The following is an 11,994-nucleotide window of genomic DNA, read 5'->3' as shown; positions in this document are numbered from 1 at the left end:
ATGCAATAATGATGTCAAAAGGAGTTTTGAGGTCCTTGGGGGTATTTTTTCCAACACTGTCTTTGTGAAGTTTTGCTCAAGAGTCTTTCTTGATAGTTATAAAAGAAATGGTATAACCCTCACAGGGTCACAGCTCTGACATCCCTGTTTCACTGCAGGGAGAACATGTGGCCTCTGCCTTTAGGGTGTTTAGAGGGCAGGAGAGGCAAGCCAGAGGAAACAGACACTCCAGGCTCCACTCTGCTCCATTATGGGAGGGACCACATATCAAAAACACTCGTGTGTTGTTTGTGTGTGTGTGCTGTGTTGTTGTTGTTGTTGTTTGTAACCTATGTTTTTTGGAATTTCGTGATGAGATTGCTTAGTTTAACTGAAACTTAGAATGATTTCCTCACTGGCCAAGAATGATAAAACGAGATTCAGTTGTGAGCTCTGGCTTTCAAATGGAAGCTGGCTTGCTTAGAGATAGATAGGTTTGCTTATCTGTCAGTGGGCCAGTGAACCTGGCCCAAATGCAAATGAGGCAAAGCAAAACAAAACAAAAACAATGATGGAGAAAGGACAGAGATATAGATCAATTGGACAGAATATAGAGTGCAGAAACAGACCTGCGCATACATGGTTGATTGATTTTTTTGACAAAGGCGCAAAGGCAATTCCATGGTGAGAGGATGGTCTCTTTAATGAATGGTGCTAGAGCAATTCAATATCCATGTACTAAAAATAAAGCTTAATTCAGGCCTCACATTCCACACAAAACTGACTCAAAACAAATTACAGATCTAAATATAAAATATACAACTATAAGGCTGTTAAAAGACATCAAAAGAACATCACTTTGCCGTAAAGCCATCAAGGTTTTATTCATTGGGCAGAAAATATTTTTTAGGTACAACATCAAAAGGATGATCCATTAAAGAAAAAAATAAATTTGATCTCATCAAAATAAAAACTTGTGTTTTTCCAAAGAAAGTTAAAAAAATAAAAAATAAAACCACCACACATCAGGAAAAAAATATTCACAAATGACACATCTAATAAAATACTTGTATGCAGAGAATACATATAAGGAACTCTCACATCTCAATGAGAACACAAAAGCCTACTTTTAAAAAATGGGGCCGGGTGCGGTGGCTCACGCCTGTATTCCCAGCACTTTGGGAGATCGAGGCAGGTGGATCACGAGGTCAGGAGTTCGAGACCAGCCTGGCTAATATGGGAAACCCTGTTTCTACTAAAAATACAAAAATTAGCTGGGTGTGGTGGTACGTGCCTGTAGTCCCAGCTACTTGGGAGACTGAGGCAGAAGAATCGCTTGAACCCAGAGGCAGAGGTTGCAGTGAGCTGAGATTGTGCCACTGTACTCCAGCCTGGGCGACAGAGTGAGACTCCATCTCAAAAAAAAAAAAAGAAGGACAAAATATTTGAATAGAAACATCAACAAAGAAGATACACAACGCAAATAAAGTTATAAAAATATGTATTAGCCATTAGGGAAATGTAAATTAAAACCATAATTTAGACACCTCTCCACACTTCTTAAAATGGCAAAAAAAAAAAAAAAAAAAAAAAATGGACATACCAAGTTTTGGTAGAGATAGGTAGAACTGGAACCCTCATACATTGCTAGTTGGCATACGAAATGGTACATCCACTTTGGAAAGCGGTTTGGTAGTTTCTTGTTATGTTAAACACACACTTGTCAGATGACTCAACGATCTTACCCACTCCTCGGCATTTACCCAAGTGACAGGAAAATTTACGTTCGCACAACAACTCTGTGAAAGTTTATAGAGGCTTTATTTATAATCACAAACAGCTGAAAACAACTCAGATATTCCTCAACTGTGGAATAGATAATGGAAGATCCATACGATGGGTGACAACATTAAAGGTATGCCAGATAACATCACTCATCGTGTCCCATGAATATCAGGAGGTACCCACTAATGCAATGGGGGCACCTCACCTCTGTGGCGTTCTCCCCACCAAACCCTCACTCTAACTGAGGAAAATGTCAAACAAATGCAGATTGAGAGACATTCTACAAAACACTGACCCAGTGCACCTCTAAACTGTCAAGGCCACGAAAAAGAGAAAAGACTGAGAGATGGTCACAGATTTTCTGGAACAAAGAAAGGACATTCATGGAAAAAAAAGAAACTGGCAGAATTCAAATAAGGTCTGGAATTTAGGTGAGAGTAATATATCAATATTTGTTTCGTAGTTTAGACAGATGTGTCATGGTAACGTACAATGGTAACATTAATAGAATGTGAAGCCAGGTGAAGGGTCTATAGGAACTCTGTATTCTTTGCAAATTTTGTAAATCTTTAATTATTTTTTTGTTGTTGTTTTGAGACACGGTCTCGCTTTGTTACCCACGCTGGAGTGCAGTGGTATGATCACAACACACTTCAGCCTTGACCTCCTGGGCTCAAGCGATTCCCCCATCTCAGCCTTCCGAGTAGCTGGGACCACTGGTGCACACCACCATACCCAGCTAATTTGTTTTGATATTTTGTAGAGACAAGGTCTCACTATGTTGCCCAGGCTGGTCTTGAACTAATAGGCTCAAGCACTCCTTCCACCTCCGCCTCCCAAAGTACTGGGATTACAGGAGTGAGCCACTCCACCCAGCTGCAATACTCATTTCAAGCTAAAAACTTATTTAAAAATAAATATGCCAGATGCATAGCAGGCACTCAATAAATGATGACTGTTACTATTCTTTTGAGGAGAAAGCATTGGTAGGAAAAGCAAATTACAAAACTGCCATCTTACATTGCATAGCAATTCAAAGACGTTAAATGGCTCCTACCAACATTATTTCACATATTGAGTCATAACAGCTTAGAGCTAGAAAAGATGAAAGTATTATCTGGCCCAATCCCCTCGTTTTCTAGATAAAGAAACAGAAGGCCAAGAAAAAGAACCAAGAAGAGGAAAAATAACAGTAATGTTGCAGTAACAGAAATAATAGTAAGAGTTTTTAAAAAGTTACCATAACACCAGCAAATAACAACTATATCTCAGGCACTGTCCTAGGAACTTTGTGCCGATTTATAACAACCCTACAAGATACATTTTATAATAGTCTTTATTTTACAAAGGGGGAAGCTGAAGGTCAGAGAGGTTAAGTAACATGCACAGGATCACACAGCTAGCAAGTCGTAAGGCTGGGCTTCGAACCAAGGAAAAGAAAGGGAACTAACACTCATTGGGCACCTACCACATAGCATAGGGGTCCCCATCCCGGGTCATGGACCACCATGGCCTGTTAGGGACCCGACCACACAGCAGGAGGTAAGCGGTGGATGAGTGAGTGAAGTTTTATCTGTATTTACAGCCACTCCCCATTGTTCGTGTTACTTCCTAAGCTCCGCCTCCTGTCAAGATCAGTGGCAGCATCAGATTCTCATAAGAATGCGAACCCTTTTGTAACTGCACATGTGAGGGATCTAGGTTGCGTGCTCCTTATGAGAATCTAATGCCTGATGATCTGTCTCCCATCACCCCCACATGGGACCATCTAGTTGCAGGAAAACAAGCTCAGGGCTCCTGCTGGTTCCACATTATGGTGAATTGTATAAATATTTCATTATAGATTACAATGCAATAATAATAGAAATAAAGTGCACAATAAATGTAATGCTCTTGAATCATCCCCAAACCATCCCCCCACTGCCTGGTCCATGGAAAAATTGTCTTCCACAAAACCAGTCTCTCGTGCCAAAAAGTTTGGGGACCACTGACGTAGCAATCCAGGTACCAAATATCTCCTCAACCTTAACTCACTGAAATCCTTACAGATCAGTACCTTTATCCCAAATTCACCCATGAGGAACTCAAGGTTTATGTGATTGTCCTGCCACAAAGCTGCCAGATGGCAGAGCTGGGACTTGAACTTGGCTCCTAGTGCCCTAGACCATAAATGGCTTAAGACTGGTAGAACAGGCCAGCAAGAGCAGACTGGAGGCTTTGCCTTTTCATTCACTTTTTGTTCTACACTCAGGACAGCTTAGCTAACCTAGCTGTGCAGCTTTTACAGTTTTCTGTTTTACATGCAGAAAAGACATCTTCTGTCTATAATTCCTTAAGACTCAGGGAACTGACCTAGGGCTTTTAAGATCTGCAGGACACAGAATGACAAGCATATCTATTTTCCAAATTTCCAAATTCACCCAATACCTGTATTAACAGAGTCAGTAAGATGTTAACATACAACAATATTAGCTGAGGCTGATGTCTGATGCTCTGGCCAAGTCCTTACTGTCCGCGGCTGAGAGGATATGAAAAGTATAACATGTATTTAGACATATTGGGAAAAAGTACAAAGCGATCATCTGTTTGTATCCCCCTCCCATATGTGGCCACAAATGGAACACATTGAAAAGGTCATGAGAGATCAGGAGATTTAGTGAACTGGGCACAATACGGCTTTGTGGTCCGGTTTATTTTCTCATGACAATGTAAAATATAGATTGAGATCAACTAAAATCCCTCATATTTGGTTTTATAGCTTAAATTCATAAATTCTCCACATTCATTATAAAGTGATGTATTATCTGCACCCACTTGAAAAGATAGTATCCCAAGGGATGGATACAAGAATATTAAAACAAAATTCCTGATCAAAGAAATATTGCTTCTTTCTTCCTTTCATTGAGCAGATGTGCAATGTGTCCAGAGAAAGAAATAGAGAAATTCCTGAGTGATTTATTTGATGAACCTAGTTTTAACCGAGGTTATTGCATGCCTGATATCATGACGGGGGTTATTAGTTTCTAGTTGAAAATGACCAGAGAGAGTCCTGTTCACTTCATCAATATGGTCCATTTATAGGTTGTCAGGGAGGCGACATCGTGCAGCTATGGCACTTTGTCTTGGAGTTATTTCTCTATTAGATGCTTGCTTGTCTTTTTCACGAAGACTTCTGGCTATTTAAGAAAACCCAGACCAGGGAAGATATGTCTGTCTTATCCCAGCATTTAAGACATTAAAAGCAGATGCATCACTTAGGAAAATGAGTCTTTTATTCAAAGAGGCATCACAAAAGCACTTTTTGCCACAGAAAAATAAAAACAGATCAAAAAATGAACTTTTTTCTAGGGTGAGAGTTGACTTTGCTTTTGCTAAAAGAGATACTTCATATATCCAGTGGTTCCCAGATTTTGTGAAGCAATAAAATTATTTTTAAAAATTGGTGTATGGAGCTCTATGTAGGATTGGCAATTCTTTATTTTGCCAAATCAAATCATTCAAATCTTTTCAGAAATTTATATATTGTCTTCAACATTCTGTAAAGAAAGGACATGTTAACACACACATGAAATTTTAAAAGCACATAAAAATTTTAAAAAGAACATAATCTCAGGGAAAAAAGCATTACTTCGTAGTAGAGAGAGCATAAAGGTCTCTCTCTATAGACTCAAGAAGCTGCAATCATTTATCAGTGCTGCTCTGCAGACAATCTTTGAGAACCCCTGGAAAATCTGGTAAAATCTGTAAGGAGCGAGATTGATGTTAAAGATGAAAACTTCATGTTCTTAAATTTTTTTGTAATTCTAAAATACTTGACTAAATGGTTACAGCATGAACAGTAATAATGAGTAGGTAGTACCATTTATTAAGTACATACTAGATGTCAGCTCCTTACTATGTGGGTGACATGTGGGTGTCTTTTAATCCTTGAAGCAAGTGGTAAAATCAGTATTATTATTGCCACTTTATGGATTAGATACCCAAGGCCTGGAGAAGTCACACATTTTGCCCAAGGAAATTCAATAGAAGTAATGGAGCTGGGATCCCAATTCAAGTTCCTCTGAATCAGAAACCAGTGCACCAGCCACTCAGTACCCTGCCTCCTTCTGACTGTGTTCTACTCTACTGACTTACGGGCCTATTTTCCCATATGTACTCCGTGTCTTTTTTGCCTTCAAATCCTCAACACTCAGTGCAGAGCCTGACCAATAGGAGACACTTAATAAATGCTTATTTTTAAAGAAATGAGTAAATGAAGACTTCTAGTTTTGGAAATTTGTTTTGCACTTAGGGCGGTGTGAGGATTAAATCAGATCATATAACAAAGCACTTAAAACCATGCCTGACATAACACAGGAAGTCCCTGATATATGTGAGTGACTGACTTTCATTACGGGTGTTGAGAAAATCAGCTCACCTTTCAGAAAGCTCTCCTGGCTTGGTCTGCTGGAGAAGTACTAGCAGCCTCACAGAGGAATCTTCTAGCAGAGTATCTTCTATAGAAAGATGTAAGAAAAAAAATTCAGAAATGACAATTTATAAAATGCCCATGTGTCCCTTTCTGTTCTTCTTTTGCTATACATATTATCATTATAACATGTCACGATTTTTATATTTATTATATATTATTCTATAATATATGCTATGCATAATTGTATTATATAATTTTATAATATATAATTATGTGAAATATATAGATTCTATAGGATATATATAGATTATATATAGATGAGAATATATATACTCAATATATATGATATACATAGAATATTGATATATATTGATGGGAATATATATTCAATATACATCACATATATTGAATATTGATTCTCTAGATAGATCATAGATCATATGTAATATAAAGTCCCTCCTCTTGTGGATAAAGGATTTGCAACTTAATAATAAATAAAAGCACTCCTGAGGGTGTTCTTGATGAAAGGATTTTTAAAACAAACCTTGCTTTTTTGGGCCCCAAAGGAAACTTATAAGAGTTTGAGCATTGCGGTTCTTCTCCATAGAAGATTGGAAGTACAAACTCTTCCTTATTTGAAAAAGCAGAGTTGATTACTGGTATTTAGAAAGAACTCCCTGACCTTCTCTGTGGATATTCTTTATAGATACAGTCTTATACTCAAGCTTAGAAATTTGTTTTCATTTATGTGTACGGTCCCGTGGAAGCTGGAATTGCGAGTCAGACTATATTACTAGCATCAGGGCATCATGTTATTTTCCCAGAACTTTGCTGGAAATTTTCCAAGATGGTAATGAGAAAACTATTACAACAAGACTCTTTTGCCTCTGATTTCTCTACTCTAAATTACAAGAGGTCCAGGGACAATCCTTCCCAAGGCACAGTCCAGGAACAGATCGAGAAGGCGATGTCCTTGCTGTATTTTATTTCAGTTACTGATACTCCCCTGGTTTGTCTGCCTTCTTGGACAGATGTTTCTCTGGGCAAAGCAGCCCTGGCTGATGAAATGATTTCTAAGTCTCTTCCATCAGCAGGATCAGGGGACAGGAGACTGGTTACTCTTCAGCCCTTCAGATGAGTAAAAGTGTTGAAAGTCAGGGTTACCATGAAGCAAAACTTACAAATGCCTTCAGTCTACTAAGTTGCACTGTAGATAAAGACCTCATTGCATTTTGCCTTATAAAATAATTAGGGGTTACCTCAAAATAAAAAGGACAAAAGAGAACATTTAGGAAAAATAAATTTCATGCCAGTTTATTTTTCCCCATCAGAAACAGGCTAATTTCTAGCACATGGTACCCTGTGTTCACGCTCGGTGCGATTTCAATGTAGTAAGCTTTAGACTCTGGTGCTGACAGGTAAACAACCATTTTCCAGCCTTACTTGTAGACAGAAAAATATAAGTGGCTTCAAAATAATGAATGATTAAATATTGCTTGTAATATGCTAGCAGATACATAATGTCTACATTGAGTTTTTCAAAAATAATTTTATAGGTATACATTTTAAAAAGAACTATAGGTCAATTCATAGATACATATATTTTTTCATACATAGATATATTAAGAAGAGTACTTTTTTCACAGATAGATGCTTTCCAAAGAATTATGGGTTAAATAAAAGCATCTTTTTTACATCCTCGTTGGGAGAAAATTATGCAGAAAAATCCTTTAGCAGCATAAACTTTTACCTCTGCAGACCACTTCCTTTCTTTCAGGAACAATATATTTGAGTGACCCAGAGTATCTCTGCCATTTGCATGCAGAACGTCCCTTCCAACAGGAGCAATTGGATGTTATACCTGAAACCACGTTCAAACAGGAATGATATTAAGGGCACAGAATGTAAAGATGACTTTGTTTTGTTGTTTTCAAGGTAGATTCTCAAAGACCTATGGCTCACAGGCCCCAGCTTTTTGCAGCAAATTAAAAACAAAACTTAAAAACAAAACCAAAAACCCATGTTTTCTATACTAGATCAGGCCCTAACGGTTATTTTATTTAGACAAAAAGCTTGATTCAGAACCAACTTCTCTCCTCCTCCCTCTCACTGCCTCCCTTTCAGTTTGCTTTAAAGGTTTTTGTTTTTGTTGCTTTTTCAACCAATTCCCTTTGCACTTGCGAGGAATAATGAATTGGTGCTCTTAGAGGAACTTGAACTTCTCCGATAAAAGATGTTTAAAGTCGTTAACATTGACATGATTATCTTCAGAGTTTGGCCCTATTAACTTGATTATTGAACCACTGTTTATTGTCATTGTCACAGCGCTTAACTGTGAAAGGTCAGATCAGAACGAAAGAACCCAAGACAGAATGACTGATCTTTAAATAAAATAGCTGCTGTCATATGTTCCCATTTCAAGATGGAAGACACAAAAGGCTTCTGACTTCAACATCGGGAAAACACCAAATTATGTTAAGAATCTGCAAATGTGAGCGGTTATCAGTGTCCTTAAAAATGCCCATGCTTTTTGAGCCAGAAATTCTACTTTTAATTCCAACTCTGCCAAGGAAGCAGTAAAACACATAAAGAGTTGTGTTCAAAGGTGATCATTTTAGCTTTGAATAGCAAAAAACTGACAACAATCTGAATGTCCAACTATTGGGGATTACTTAGGTTAATTATATTATCATATGTAATGCTACAACTAAAAATCATACCTTCAAATAATATATCCTAAATATGGGAGAAATTCATGGCTTATTAAGTAAACTGCATTTCAAAAAATTACAAGGACTGAACATGATTTCATGAGAAATCACGTATTTGTGTTTGTGTAACGACAAAATCTGAGGGCTTTACCAGCACTTACCACTCGGTGGACGGGGGTATTCTTTTTATTCATTCTAAATATTTTGCTGGAGTTCCTAAATTTTCTGCCACCATCACCTATTTCTATGATAACTAAAAAAATAAAAAACCAAAAACCAACCCAAAAGCCAGCAAATGCTATTTTTAAAAACCAGAAAGGATGCAAGCCCTTGCACTGATGTAGTTATCTGAAGCACAGATCCACAGTCCATACACAGGCAAGCAGAACTGCAAACCTGTCTCACCGCTCTGCTATTCCAGGACCTGTATAGAGTTGTCAAAAGGAAGTCCCATAACATGCTTTTACAGCTCCGCATCCTTTATTAATGCCACATGTACTCCTGTAAGGTTATTAAGTGATATACAATAATTGTCTGTATTCCAAAGTGGACATTTATTTCACTCCACTCCTGTGGCTCTATTTCAGTATCATTTCTCACAACTGCATTTTAGGAATCATCTCAGTGGGCTGTTTCTCTCATCCCTCTCTTTTAATGCAAGCCGACCTAATGGCCCCGGTAAGAAATTAAATATAATTACCTAAGGAATCGCACAGGGCAAAATGAGATCGCACCGTCTTCCGAAGTGGAACAAGGCGTGGAGGCCCCTCATCCCCTGTCCTCCCCAGAGTTAATTTGCCTGTATTTCCTCCCTCATTTAGTGCGCTCACAGGCAGCCTCACAATGACCTGTTTAGTTGGCAGTGGAAAATTATGTCATTTGCAAGCAAGCTTTCAGCTGTGATATTTTATAATTGTTAAGATGAAAACCCGATAATCCTCTCCCCCTTCACATAAACTGCAATCCATCTTTAAACCTGTGATAATTCCTAAAACCTGCCGCTTAATAAACTAACAAACCCCAGGCCTATGTGATTTTGCGGGGAGTCAATCTTTGATCAGCCAAGCTGAAATGGGTCTGATAAGGGGACGCCCTTCCACTCTGGAGTCGCCACTTGAGTAGGTTATTGCTGTTTCCTGCCATCCTCAAGTGCCAAATAAGCAGAAGTCTTCCGAGCTTCTTATCTCTTTCACTTTCTTCTCGAGATCTCTGTCGCTTTAATCCGGCGTGTCTGCTGCTGGTTAACAAGGAAATCCTATGTCAATTATCGCCAACAACTTCCTGCTGCGAAGCAGCGGGGAATCAAAGCGTTTGAGAGCCTTTTCACACCCGAGAGTGGTGCAGGGCCTAATTAAATGGCCCTCATATCCTGCAGCCTGGTGGAGGCCGCATGGTAGATAGCTAATGAAAGATAGCCTAATTTTTCGCAGAACTGTTTGGAGGCTGGTAGGCTGTCCGCTGGGCTGCAGGTGCGTCCCGAAGTGGGGCTGCGTGGGTTTATTTTTTTTCCACTTCCGCTAAATGTAGTGGGCCTGTGGTCCGCATTGGACAACAGGGAGCCCGCCTTCAGGAAGGTGCATCTGATTAGAGCTGCTCTGGGAATCAGAGGCCCAGATGGAGTGGGAGAAGGACGGGACGTCCAGGGAGATACCGAAAGACATGAAGTTCAGGCCTCAAAGGAGACCACTGCTCCGTGGGATTATTCACCTAACTCCAACACAAGACATTCCCTTTCCCGTCCAGGACTTCTCAGCTAATATGATGCTGTTTTAAAAACTGATTTTATAAGGTTACTGCAAATCATTCTCTTTAAGTGACTTATTCCTGCTGAAGATACACATACTCTATAGACAAACTAAACGAAAAATAGACATTTTTCTTGTTGTTGCAAGAAATGCATTTTCTCTAGCAATTTCTATCTAAAGCAGTGGTTCTCACCACGTGGTCCTGAACAAGCAACATCAGCTTTACCTGGGAGCTCGTTAGAAACGCACATTTCTCGGCCTCCACCGCAGACCCAGTTAATCAAACACTCAAGGGGTAAGACGGTCATCTAGGGTTTAACAAGCCTTCCAGGTGATTCTGAGACATGCTAACATTTGAGAATCACCTGTGTCCAAGAAACTCCTCTGTAGATGGCCAGTGTAGGTTAATCATGAATATCACCATTTGTTACAAAAATCTAGCATGTTACATAATGGGACACCCTGTGTTATTTAACCTGACTCCATGTCTTTCTACCTTTTATCAGATGCTTGTGTCCAAGGCTGGAATCATTTCCTGAGTTCTGACTCGTGATGTAGTACCTTGCTGAGTGAAGTGACTTTTGTTTTAATTTGAGGAGGTGGGAGTTGGGATAGAGAAGGGGAGCGGTGGAGACTGTATCCACAGAAATATTTGAATCTATTTTCTAGAATCATGATTCTTAGGCTTTGGATTTTTCAAAAATTCAGGGCTGGGTGCGGTGGCTGAGATGGTAGGATTGCTGGGACTACAGGTGCACAGAGCATGGTGGTGCGTGCCTATAGTCCCAGCTACTTGGGAGGCTAAGGTCGGAGGACCCCTTGGGCCCAGGAGGTCAAGATTACGGTGAGCCCAGATTGCACCACTGCACTCCAGCCTGGGCAACAGGGCAAGATTCTATCTCTGGAAAAAAAAAAATTGGGTATTAAATAGGGTTTGTTGCTCTTTAGTTTGTAATGAATAACATTCAACACCTCCCCCCAACATTTCATAAAAGAAGGAACATTTTTAAACATGCAAAAAAAAACCAGTAAGGACATAATTTCCTTAGAAAAGCCAATCCTTTAAATGGAATCTGTTTATGTTTATAAAAAACATACTGTCCTTCACTTACTCTTCTCATTGAAGATTCAGTTGCCGACTGTCATCTAGAAACAGCTAGTGCAGCTTTTGATTGAGGAGGGAGGGTGCAAGGAATGAGAATCAGTGGTTCTTAGCCTAGGCTTCACCTTAAAATCACCTGGGGAGCTTTAAAAACTACTCAAGCCTGGGCATCCTCCCTAGGGATTTTGATTTAATTGATCTAGTTTGGGGCACAGATATCAGACTGTTTCAATGTTCATAAATCGCCTGGTACTCCAGAGC

At 39.3% G+C, this 11,994-nt stretch overlaps 1 long non-coding RNA gene across 1 annotated transcript; it reads right to left on the bottom strand.

Annotated features, from left to right (window-relative positions):
* Positions 1-4,176: 4,176 nt before the first annotated feature.
* On the bottom strand, positions 4,177-10,388 carry LOC129461968 (uncharacterized). Its single transcript, XR_010115529.1, has 3 exons — positions 9,587-10,388; positions 7,926-8,036; positions 4,177-6,260 (listed from the first exon to the last, which is right to left on the bottom strand). It is a non-coding gene; the product is annotated as an uncharacterized lncRNA (long non-coding RNA).
* Positions 10,389-11,994: the final 1,606 nt, after the last annotated feature.

This window comes from Symphalangus syndactylus, chromosome 2 (genome assembly GCF_028878055.3).
Source record: "Symphalangus syndactylus isolate Jambi chromosome 2, NHGRI_mSymSyn1-v2.1_pri, whole genome shotgun sequence".
In the NCBI taxonomy this organism is placed as follows: Eukaryota; Metazoa; Chordata; class Mammalia; order Primates; family Hylobatidae; genus Symphalangus; species Symphalangus syndactylus.
The sequence above is the reverse complement of the archived record's forward strand: the minus strand, read 5'-3'. Positions and strand labels throughout refer to the sequence as shown.